Raw genomic sequence first — 12,413 nt, forward strand, 5'->3', positions numbered from 1 at the left:
TCTGTCCACTAGGAACTGGACAGAGACCATCACCACCACCACCTTAGGTGCCATACTGACATTTAATTAAATGCATGCTTTCTCTTTTCCCTTTGCCCCAAACCAAACTTCTGCTGTAATCCTAAGAACAACAACTACCACCCCCACCTCAGCAGACTGAGAATCTAGTAGTCGACACAGGAGATTGAGAGATATGAGAAAGCAGAGAAAGGCATCACAAGGACCAGTGGCTGGAAGCCAAACAAATTCTAGTTAGAAATAAGGAACAAACTCTGAAGGGAAAGGATGGATTCTTCATCTCTTGGAATCATCAAATCCAGCCTGGATGCTTTTCTGAGACAGAGGCTTTCATCAGCCTCAAGTGACTAGGCTCAGTATAACAGCAGCTGGATGAAGTTCTCTGCCCTGCGCTGTGCAGGAGGTCAGACTTAGATCAGGGGTTCTCAAACTGTGGGTCGGGACCCCACTGCCTGGTCGAAGGCCACAGTCTTTGCAGCACTTCAAGCCCTGGCCTACAGGATTGACTCTGGGTGGACCACCCACTGGGCAGGCCCAGGCGAGCGTTTGTGATGGAGTCAGTGCCACCTGGGCTCAGAGCAGAACCAGATTTACAATGGCGCCATGGAGCCGGGCCCATACTTAGAAGGGGTGCCAGCCTGCTCTGCTTGCCCTGCACTCCAAGATCCCACCAGCCTGCTGGCTCCCCCCCCTGCCCACCACTTGCTCCTCTCAGCCTGCCCGCCAACCTCCTCTCCACCCTCTGGCCCCACCTACCAGCTCCTCTTTGCCCCCTGGCTAGACCACAGTGCACCTCTGGCTCCGTGCAGTCTCTGCTTCCCACCACCTGCGGGGCCCGCCTACCTCTCCAGAGCCGCCTGGGACTGGTGCAGAAGCCTGGCCAACCTCAGCCAGTTTGTGGAGGGGACCATGTGGGGGACTTGGATGGGCCCCTCCAGGCAAGTGGATCCTGAGGGAGTCCAGCTGGGGCAGACCCTGGCCTGGCTGATTGCGCCACTCCTGAGGGCTGGAGTGATTCCTGGTCCCAGGTCAGCCTGGCAGACACAGTTGCCTCCCAGCAGGGCCTGTGAGCGCAGCTAGGAGCGGGATGTGGGTCTCTGTGTCTAGTGCTGGGCAGTTGTGGTGGGGCTGTGGGCAGGGGGGCACTGGACAGGGATGGTGTTGTGCAGGGCACTGTGCATTTGTGGAGGGGGTCATGAGGGGCAGTGGGCATAGTGGGTCCAGGGGGGCTCTGGCAATAGGGTGTTGGGCAGGGGGACTATGGGGAAGGGGCATGCTGGCAGCACAGGGCCGAGCAGTTGCCAGATGCACAGTGACCCGCCAGTTTGTAAATAGTGTCCTCGCACTGGGCTGGGCGGAGCGGGGCCATCCCTGCCATGCCATGCCCCTGGTTGGCCCCTCACTCCGGGGACCAAAGTCCCCGTACCATGCTCCATTGCCCCCATGGAGGCCCACAAATGTGTTTGTTAGGTTAATCCAGCTCTGCTCAGTTACATTAAACAGTTCCTGGAACAGTCACCCAACTCACACGACCTCTGCCCAGTGACAAGGAAGAGGAATGAACAGCCAGCAAGGGATTTGGCTTGGGCTGGAGCTCAGTTGAGCTACTACCAACTATCCAGCTAAATGCCACAGACCAAGCTACAAAATCCAGGTGGAGCGAGGTGCTCCTGCGGCACCATGTGCCATTCGAGGATGTGCTGGTTACGCTGGCCTCCCATTAGAATGCACCACAGTATCTACTTATAGTACCTGGCTCCCATTCGTGTAGTATCTGAGCACTGTACCACCTCTAATGTATTTATCCCCATCACACCCCTGTGAGGCAGGGCAGGGCTATTGACCCATTGTAGAGATCAGGAAATGAGGCACAGAATCACATAGGAAGTTTGTGGCAGAGAAAAGAGCACCCTGACCACTGGGCCATTCTTTCCTCTCGCAGTAGCCCTTTCATTTGTGACTCATGGGGGCTTCCCCCAAGACAGTGGAGTTTTGCATTAGGGGCTCCCAGGGATATGTTTATACTGCATTATTAACCTGGATCTGTGGGACCCAGGCTTGTGAGCTCAGTGTTTCCAAGCCCGCGCTTGAGAGTCCATGCTGCATTGTAAATCTGGACCTGGATCTCCCAGCCATGCTAACATGTCCATACTGCACTACCCAGACCTTGGCACAAAAAGTGGGAGTGTGCTAATAAAGTTTGCGGATGACACGAAGCTGGGAGGTATTGCCAAAACAGAGATGACCGGGCTATCATACAGGATGATCTGGATGATCTTGTAAACTGGATGAATAGTAATGAATAGTAATAGGATGAAATTTAATAGTGAAAAGTGCAAGGTCATGCATTTAGGGATTAATGACAAGAATTTCTGTTATAAACTGGGGATGCATTATTTGGAAGTAACAGAGGAGGAGAAGGACCTCAGAGTACTGGTTGATCACAGGATAACTATGAGCCGCAAATGTGATATGGCCATGAAAAAAGCTAATGCGGTCTTGGGATGCATCAGGCGAGGTATTTCCAGTAGAGATAAGGAGGTGTTAGTACCGTTATACAAGGCACTGGTGAGACCTCATCTGGAATATTGTGTGCAGTTCTGGTCTCCCGTGTTTAAGAAGGATGGATTCAAACTGGAACAGGTACGGAGAAGGGCTACTAGGATGATCCGAGGAATGGAAAACTTGTCTTATGAAAGGAGACTCAAAGAGCTTGGCTAGTTAAGCATAACCAAAAGAAGGCTAAGGGGAGATATGATTGCTCTCTATAAATATATCAGAGGGATAAATACCGTGGAGGGAGAAGAATTATTTAAGCTCAGTACCAATGTGGACACAAGAACAAATGGATATAAACTGGCTATCAGAAAGTTTAGACCTGAAATTAGACGAAGGTTTCTAACCATCAGAGGAGTGACGTTCTGGAACAGCCTTCCAAGGGGAGCAGTGGGGGAAAAGACATATCCGGCTTCAAGACTAAGCTTGATAAGTTTATGGAGGGGATGGTATGATGGGATAGCCTCATTTTGGCATTTAATTGACCTTTGACTATTAGCAGTAAAGATGCCCAATGGCCTACGATGGGATGTTAGATGGGGTGGGATCTGAGTTACTACAGAGAATTCTTTCCTGGGTGTCTGGCTGGTGAGTCTTGTCCACATGCTCAGGGTTTAGCTGATCGCCATATTTGGGGTCAGGAAGGAATTTTCCTCCCGGGCAGATTGGCAGAGGCCCTGGGGGGGTTTCGCCTTCCTCTGCAGCGTGGGGCATGGGTCACTTGCTGGAGGATCCTCTGCACCTTGAAGTCTTTAAACCACAATTTGAGGACTTCAATAGCTCAGACATAGGTTAGGGGTTTATTACAGGAGTGAGTGGATGAGATTCTGTGGCCTGCGTTGTGCAGGAGGTCAGACTAGACGATCATAATGGTCCCTTCTGACCTTGAAGTCTATGACTCAGCTCCGCGGTTTGAGCTGCATCCACGCTGCCAAATGACAGGGCTTGGATCCAAGTCACAGCAGGACTTGGGCTCTGACCCACCCCCCTAGCAGGGACGTGGGTCCTGAGTGCTTGCTGATCCTACTCAGGCTGATCTGTGTGTAGACAGAAGGGGGCTTGGGCTCAAATCTGAGTCAGAGCTCAGGCTGTGCGTCAAGTGTAGACATACCCCCATTGACTTCAGTGAGCTTTGAATCAGACCTGAACAGAACAGTCTGCAACCACAGATCCCTCAATTCCAGACAGCATAGTCTCAGCGCCACCAGCTGGTGAGGGGAGATCATGCAGCTGCTGGCTTTCCCTGCAGCTGCAGCATTTCCACCGTGCCTGCAGGACTGAGCCAGAGATCCTTTTGGGATATGGCCCCATGCTGCGCGCGCCTGGCCTCCTGCGATGTCAGCCAGCTGAATGGCCCAGCACGACGCATCCAGGGAGAAATGAGCCCCATTGATTTTTCCCTTTCAGGCACACGTTTTTTTCCCCTCCTTCCATCAAGCAGCAAATATGCTTTCAGTGCAATAAAGACTGCTGCTCGGTCTACGGAACAAATGCTTCGCGCCAGCCATTGTCCACCGAGGTGGGAGGGGGCCCATACCAATTTAATTATGGTGATTTAAGCAATTTTGATCCATTTTTACAGTGCATTTACAGTTAGGAAAAGAATCAAGAAGGAAAGGGAGGGGACACACCACAGAGCACTTAAGAGGGGTTAGAGAGGCTGCAGTTATTGCAAGCTTCTTCCCTTGGTACTCTGCCAACACAGCTCTGACTCCAACCGCCTGAGCCCCATTGAGCAATGTCTCCATTCAGCGCCTCATCGTCGATGTCTCCCCTTTTTCCTGCAGATTACATCTTCTCAGAGCTAGGCTACGGCTTTGAATCCTTGCCCAGCTAGTAGCAATAGGTACGGGAACACTCGTCCCTGCTAGCTTCCTGGTGCAGCAGGAACCTGGCTAAGGAAAAGCTGGTGTCAAAGCAGGGATCTAGGACCTGGAGAAGGTCCTGCAATGGTGCCTCTTTTGCAGGGATGGTACCTATTTTCCAGGATACCACAGAATAAAGGACGTTAGTCAACGGTGAAGTAGGTCCTCAGCCTACGTACAATGGCCAGGCTACTTACTTAGGTGCCTCACTATGGCTTTAGTAGCCTTATGTGAGGCTCCACTTGGAAAATTCTTGACCTCCATTGCTGCCCTTGTGCCTGCAAAGCCAACAGTCACATGGGCCAAAGCACCATTTGCCCAGCTGGTTGCACAAATTAAGCACTCAGCGGCACTGGAGAAGCTGGCTGTTGGTTTGCCGCTGGGAGCAGCCAGCTAAGCAAAACTCAGAAGAAGGAACATTTCCACCCCATTCCATGCCTTCTCCGTGACCACCTGCCCTCTTGCACGCATGTCTCTGTCGCACACCCTCTACACAGCTTTGACCTTTCCTCCCTTATCATAGCATGTAACACGGCTATTAGTTGGGACCAATAACAATTAGACTCTTACATCTGGCTTTACTAGTTACCAGCGGTACAGTTTACAGAGAAGCATGCTAGAGGAGAGCAACGCGGACTCATTCTGTCTTATATACCGCACCTTCCTCCTCCTCCTCCAGGGGATCTTTAGAAACCACTAGGGCTCTCTGTTACAATACTGCGTACAGCAGCAGGGCATCCTCTTTTGCTGGAACAGGTTTGCTTGCTGATCTGAATGTGTTTCTAACACAAGAATGAGAGGCTATGGGGCCAGTGAAGTATCTGAATGGCTGGTTCACATGCTACAGCTCTCTGCATTCAGGGCTGCCCTTAGTCACCGCACGGTGCTTCATCTCAATAGTTCCTGACCCTTCGTGCTACCGCATTTGCATTAAGTGCTTAGGGCAGCAAGATTTCAAGCCTGGAGCTGAGGGATCGATGGGATATTGACACAATCATCATGCAGCATTTACCAACATCTACACTCCTATTTCAGCCATATTAACGTATATTAGAGAAGAGGACGGTTCAATGGATCATCACGGCAACAGCAACTCTGCTAGTTCTGCTAAAGAGGGCCACCTGGCAAAGACGTGTGATTGGCTGGGAGAGATGAAATCTAGGAGACCAGGACAGGACAGTCGTCAAAGATCTGCCGCATCCCTAGCCCTCCTGCAAGGGCTCAGGGCTAGGCAGAGCAGGCCTCAGCTGGATTTGTAACAAGCAAAGGGACACGTGCTTGGCCAGACCTATTCACCGTACACAGGTTCGCCATGACTCCGCCTGCTCCCCCTTGCAGGGAGGAGGGCCTCCTCGTGCTCCTGCTGCTGCTCTCCTGCCATAGTCAGAAATAACGTTGATTATGGGTGCGTTGCGTCGCAAGTGCTTGTCTCTGGCAATAGTGTTAGTACGAGCCTCGCGTGCGTTACCTGCATCTCCACCTGCCTGAGGATCAAACATCACCTCCGCACTTCAGGAAAGACAGCAGCAGCGCCGGGGAGCCTCCATGTCTAGCCGCATGAAAACAAGCTGCCGGCACAGCCTCTGAGGAGATAAGGAAGAGCAAATGCCGCATAAATGCCCACGTTGAAAAGGAAAAGAGCCAAGCTCCCCCCCACCCGGCCCTGTATATTGTGCAGACATGTGGTCAACACAATAGGGCAGGTGGTAGCTTCTGCTCCTGTCCACACACCAGGGAGCTCTTTGCTCAGCGGCTTTGGCTTCTGCCAAACATAATTAATTTCCTCTGCACATTCAAAGCAGGGAACTACCAGCGCCTCTGCTGAGCCCCACTGAGCTGGGCCCGCATGCAGGGAGCATCTTGCACAACCAGGGCCTTAAACTGATAGCTAGAATAGGCTTCGGGATCTTCCTGTCCTCCAGGGGAGAGGTGCTGTTGCTGGGGAAGCTGCCTCAGCTGCTTAACAGCACACAGCAACGTTAGACTTTACGGCAGGAAGTAAAATTGAAACTAGAGGAGAATGGGGGTCAGCAGAAAATGACTCCTTGGCCCCAGTTCAGGACCTTGCTTAACTTTCAGCACGTGCCTAATTCCCATAGAAGTCAATGTAAAGGGGTATATTTAAGCATTGTGCTAAAGTGCTTTCCCAAATCAGGGTCTCAAATTAGAATTTACCAACTACCCCTAATTTTCCAGAGTACGAGGGGGATCTTGACCTAGCGGATACTGTCGGCACACTCAGTTTAACACCTCTTCTGGCAGGGTGGGGCACACTATCTGAACTGAACACAATGCATCTAGGTGGAATTATCCCCTCCTCTCTCTGAGTCACCACTCTCCCTTTTCTGTGGCTAGTCTAAAACAGTCTACAGGGTGCTAAGGGGAGCCAGAGCACTTAAAGCAGACCTCATCATGGTCCTTCACAAATCTTCTGTGCACTTCTGCTCCAGTATTTACGACACAGGAGAGTTCCGTGCAGCGCTAAAGGATTCTGCTACCCTGTGAACAGCTCTTCCTTGTGCAGAGCGTCTGACCCTGTGTCTTTGCTTATTCTTCAGCTGGTTTTGGAGTGTCGGGTTTTAAATTTGTTTCCCACAGAGCCCGCTCACAGCAGAGCCCAGCGGTGGGCTGCTCCAGCAATAGTCACACAGTGAATCGGTGCACTGCAATTAAACTGGCCATTCCCTGCTCAACAGTTTTATGGTACAGTAATTGCAAAATAACTCAGATAACAGAGGGAGATTAATCCCAATTTTACCTGCGCCACAGTCACAAAATTCTCAGTGTTGTGTGCTGTATACTGAGCACAGCTATATTTAGGTATCAGTTTGTATGAGCTCAGCACCAGCCTGATTATTTGCCCTTTGTATTACAGCACCACCTAGAGGGCCCCCAATCAGGATCTGGGCCCATTGTGCTAGGTGCTGTACATACAAATAGTAAGAGAATGCCTGCCCTAAGGAGTTTACAATCTAAGCAGATAGACAGACAGACACAGGGTGGGAGGGAAACTGAGGGACACAGGACTTGCTTTGCTCAGGGTCATCCAGCAAGTCAGCAGCAGAGCTAGGAATAGCTCAGGCTCCTGGTTCCCAGACCAGTGCCCTTCCCAATAGACCACACAGCCTCCAATGGGGGCCTTTGGGCAATATTTCAATACAACAATGAAGCAACACACTGAGAAGAAGAGAGGAGCCTGCAAAAGGAATGGCCTAGCCTACACACTCTAATGGCATTTGACTAACTTAGGTCCTCAAGCAGCTTAAATATCTTCTAGCGCCAGGTATAATCCAAAGAGCAGAACGCAGGACTGGAAGCCAGGGATATGAAGGGATGTGGGCTCAGACAGGTCACTCAAGCTCTGTGATTTGATAGCCTCCTATGTGGCAGGGTGAAATCCAAGCTCCACGGATGTCAACAGGCGTTTTGAGCTAGCTAAGGTGCTCAGATACCAGGGTGAGGGGAAGAATAGTGAGCGCAATGGACCCTGCTACAGGGATAATCCTATTGCTACCTGCCTCACAGAGGAGTTGGGAAAGTTAATTAGTGTTGAGAAATTTTGACGAGAAAAAGTGCTAAATAAATGGTAGTGTTCTTACCCTCATAGGCAACAGGCCACATCCTATGGTTTTCTCAGTCCAATAACCTCACTAAGTATTTGCTATATAAAACCCCCCACATTGAGCCAAGCATCAGTAAAGACATACCAGAGCAGCTAACCCTACCCTTCTCAGCACATGACTGGGGGCAGCACGTAATGGAGGCTGGGGGAGGCCATCCCAAAACCTCATGCTGCCAGGGGGTACCGTGGCAGATTTGGGGGCCCCAGAAAAATCTCCCCCCTCCACCATGGCCCCAGGGCACAGAGCTTTTCCAGCCTAGGGGGCCGCAGAGGGAAGGGGCTGTGGGCAGAACAGGGAAGGGGCAGAGCAGGGGTGGGGCTCCAGGCCCAGAGCTCCAGCCAGGGCCTCCACCACAGTCCCAGCTGAGAGCTCAACCTTGTCTGGGACCAAGCTCTCAGCCCCGCTTCATGGCTCTGACCAAGCTCTCAGCTGTCCCCTACTGGGACCATGATGGGAGGGGCTGAGCTCTTTGCCCCCCCCCTTCAGCTGGGCCCATGGGGCGGGGGGTGGGCTGAGAGCAGGGGTGTGGCCGCAGCTGGAAGAGGCAGAGCAGGGGCAAACCTCCCCAAGGGGGATCTTCATGACTGGGCCTTACAGTCTGTGCTCCAATGCTTTGCCAAACCTTAGTGCACATCACATCATGCCATTTTCCTGACTGGGCCATTGCTACTCTCACAGCACCTTGGGCGAGCCCTGAGCTGCTGAGTCATTTAATATGAAGTAGACTACAGCTAGTGTTGTGTGCTAGCCTGTGGGCTCCAAGAATGGTAAGAGCTGACTGCACACAACAGCTAGGACCCATTAACACACAAACACCCCACCAAAAGACTTAACTAAGATCTAAGGAAACAGAGAGTCACCCTCCATGTTACCTCAGCTTGCAAGAGTAACACTACAGGTCCTCCACCCAGTAAAAGGGGCCTGCATTGTAGAGGGTCTTAGACCACACGCTTGCCCAATTAGCTTGGGAACTGCCCAGAGAAAGGTGGAGTCTCCTGTATGCTGCATGGCAAATACAATCCCCAGAATGCACGGATGACAACTCCCAGCATCCCCTGGGAGCGAGCAATATAAAAAGAGTGCAGGATAATGGTAAGAAGGGTAGAGGGCCTCAACTTGGCCATCCTCATGTGTGCTAACCTTCCCCTGCCCCAAGCAGTAGGGTTGGAGCTCACAGGGTACTGAGCTGTTTGTAGCAGGCTGGCTGTGTGTCTGCATCAGTGGCATTTCCCTGCTGTTACTGTGCTGAAGTTTAGCCCTACTTTCCCTCTTTTAATATGTCCTCTCTGGTAATAAATCCCAGTTGTCATTTGTTACATACCTCCACCCACGCTGAGCATGGTCTGAGGCATGAAATCCCTGCCCCAGGATAAAATTCAGGCTGTTCCCTTCAGCAGCCCCCACCCACCTCTGCCAAGTGAGAACAGCTGCTCTTTGATGGGAGAGCAAGAGCTCTGTTTGCAGCAGCTCTGATTGGTTGTTCAGCCTCAGGAGGCAGGGAGCTGGGGCAGACAGCCAATCAGAGGGTTTAATTTTCTAGCGTTCTTAGGAGCCCCTTTCAGAACCCAGTCACATGGAACAGCCTCCCTGAGCACTGGAAGCACAATAGGTGATGCCCAAGGTGCCAGTGTGGCCAAGTGGCTAGAACATTAGACTAGGACTCGGGAGTCCTGGCTTCTATTCCTGGCCCTGCCACTGGTTTGCTGAGTGACCTCGACAAACCACAGCCCTACTCTGTGCCTCAGTTTCCCCATTTGTAAAACAGGGATAAAGCTTTCCTTTGTAAAGCCCTTTGAGATTCACAGACAAAAAGCAGGGCGGGCTGTGCCCATCTGACATCTGAGCAACCTCCAGAGGGGCATTAAGTGCTGTGACTATCTCCTGCCATTCATTGCATTAGCCTCCTGAACTGGGTTCTGTGTCTGTCTATAATGGGGACTCCCCTTTCTCCACTTGCTGGGTGGGTGTTTGTTTTGCCCTTCATTGTTAGTTGTGGCCAAACAGCCTTTTCGTCATGGGAGAGCCAGACTCAGCCAGCTGGGGGGTTTATGCGTCTTATGAAACCTGTTATGCAGGGCACAGCGCTGTGCAGTGCAATGGGCTTCCTGAGCAACAGGAAGCAGGAATTCTGACCGGGGTGCTGCTCCGCACAGCCACCAAGCTTTATGGAGTACATCAGAATGGCCTCGTTGGGTCAGACCAATGGTCCATGTAACCCAGGATCCTGTCTTGTGACTGGTTTCAGAGGAACAGCCGTGTTAGTCTGTATTTGCAAAAAGAAAAGGAGTACTTGTGGCACCTTAGAGACTAACCAATTTATTTGAGCATGAGCTTTCGTGAGCTACAGCTCACTTCATCAGATGTTTACCGTGGAAACTGCAGCAGACTTTATATACACACAGAGAATATGAAACAATACCTCCTCCCACCCCACTGTCCTGCTGGTAATAGCTTATCTAAAATGATCAACAGGTGGGCCATTTTGATCATTTTAGATAAGCTATTACCAGCAGGACAGTGGGGTGGGAGGAGGTATTGTTTCATATTCTCTGTGTGTATATAAAGTCTGCTGCAGTTTCCACGGTAAACATCTGATGAAGTGAGCTGTAGCTCACGAAAGCTCATGCTCAAATAAATTGGTTAGTCTCTAAGGTGCCACAAGTACTCCTTTTCTTTTTGTCTTGTGACTGTGGCCAGTGCCAGATGCTTCAGAGGGAATGAATAGAACAGGACAATTATCGGTGAGCCATCCCCATCACCCAGTCCCAGCTTCTGGCAGTCAGAGGTTTAGGGACACCCGGATCATGGGGTTGTGTCCCTGATGATCTTGGCTAACAGCCATTGATTGATCTATCCTCCATCAACTTATCTAGTTGTTTGGTTTTTTTTTAACCCAGTTAGACATTTGGCCTTCACAACATCCTATGGCAAGAAGCATGGGCAGCGCATGAACGCCCCATGTGGGGAGGCTAGTCCTCCAGCCCCCCCGTTTCTGTCCAAGACCCTGCCCCTTCTCCCCCCTTGCCTGCCAGAGCCCTGAGGCCCCCACACCCAACAGCCAGAGGAGCCCTAGTTGAGCCACCCCAAGAACCGGCCCATCTGCCCGCCCCAGCTGCTCCAAAGCCCGGGCCACCGGCCCGAGCTGAGCTCCTGCCGGCTTCAGGTGGTGAGGGGGAGAGAGGGTGTGGTCTCAAGGTGGAGCAGCGGTGGGGCCACAGCCTGGGTTAGGGGAGGCTTAGCCTTCCCTGGCCTATTATATCCATCACCCATGGCAACAAGTTCCACAGGTTGCTATGCACTGGGTGAAGATGTACTTCCTTAGGTTTGTTTTCAACCTGCTTTGTTTTAAAATGTTGTCAAGCTCCCTGGAAGTGGACAGGGGACATAGGGCTACACACCAGCCCATTTATTTACTGATTGTTATTTGCTTGTTAAGACCGCATTAGCAATAGAAAGCACCAGAACGGGTTTGAGGAGACCTGGGAGCGATCCCCGGCTCTGCCATCGACTCACTGAATGGCCTTGAGCACATCACCACTCCTGTCTGTCTCCATTTCCCCATGTAAAATGGAAGGCACCTAGGCTCCCTATACAATGCATGGGGCGAGATACGTGCATCAGAACAGGATCCACCATATTTACATCTCGGGGGCGTTTCTGAGGGGCTTTCACATGCTTGGCTGGAAGGTGACAGACATGCACAGCCCTTGAGTATGGTTCTGTAATTAATGGGTTCTCCAATTAATGGGTTCTCCCTAGAATGACTGTTGGAAAGAATAAAGCAACCTTGAGAGGAAAACTTTGAGGTCATATTATGAAATCAAGTGATTTGAATGAGGTGAGCAGATTGGTGCCAGTTCACTCCTTCAGGAGCCTATGGTTGTCTACACAGGGCCATCCAGGAAATTTAATCTGAATTAACTAAAGAGGTGAATTTGAAGTGAATTAGTTATACCTCACTAAACCCCATATGAACACCCTCTTTCAGAATTAGCGTGGCCTTAATGCAGCATAGCTGAATTAACTGCCAGAGTGATTTAAATTAAACTGCATTAAAGCCACTTTAAATCTGAACAACAGAATCCACAAAGGGATTTAATGCAGTTTAATTAATCCACTTCAGATTCACCCCTTTAGTTAATTCGGATAAATTTTCCTGGATGTGGCTGTGTAGACAAGCCCTTATTAGTAAAAGCTCTAATGTGGAGACCTGCTGAGCTTTTACTCTGTTGATGTGACCTTCACAAATTGGGGACTATCTCATTCTGTACCCGTGAAATGGTGGTGGTGTTTTGAGACCATCAGTGAGGTTGTTGGTTTTTGTATTTTTTATTAAATGTAGTCACTGATT

Source organism: Caretta caretta, chromosome 12 (genome assembly GCF_965140235.1).
Source record: "Caretta caretta isolate rCarCar2 chromosome 12, rCarCar1.hap1, whole genome shotgun sequence".
Taxonomy (NCBI): Eukaryota; Metazoa; Chordata; order Testudines; family Cheloniidae; genus Caretta; species Caretta caretta.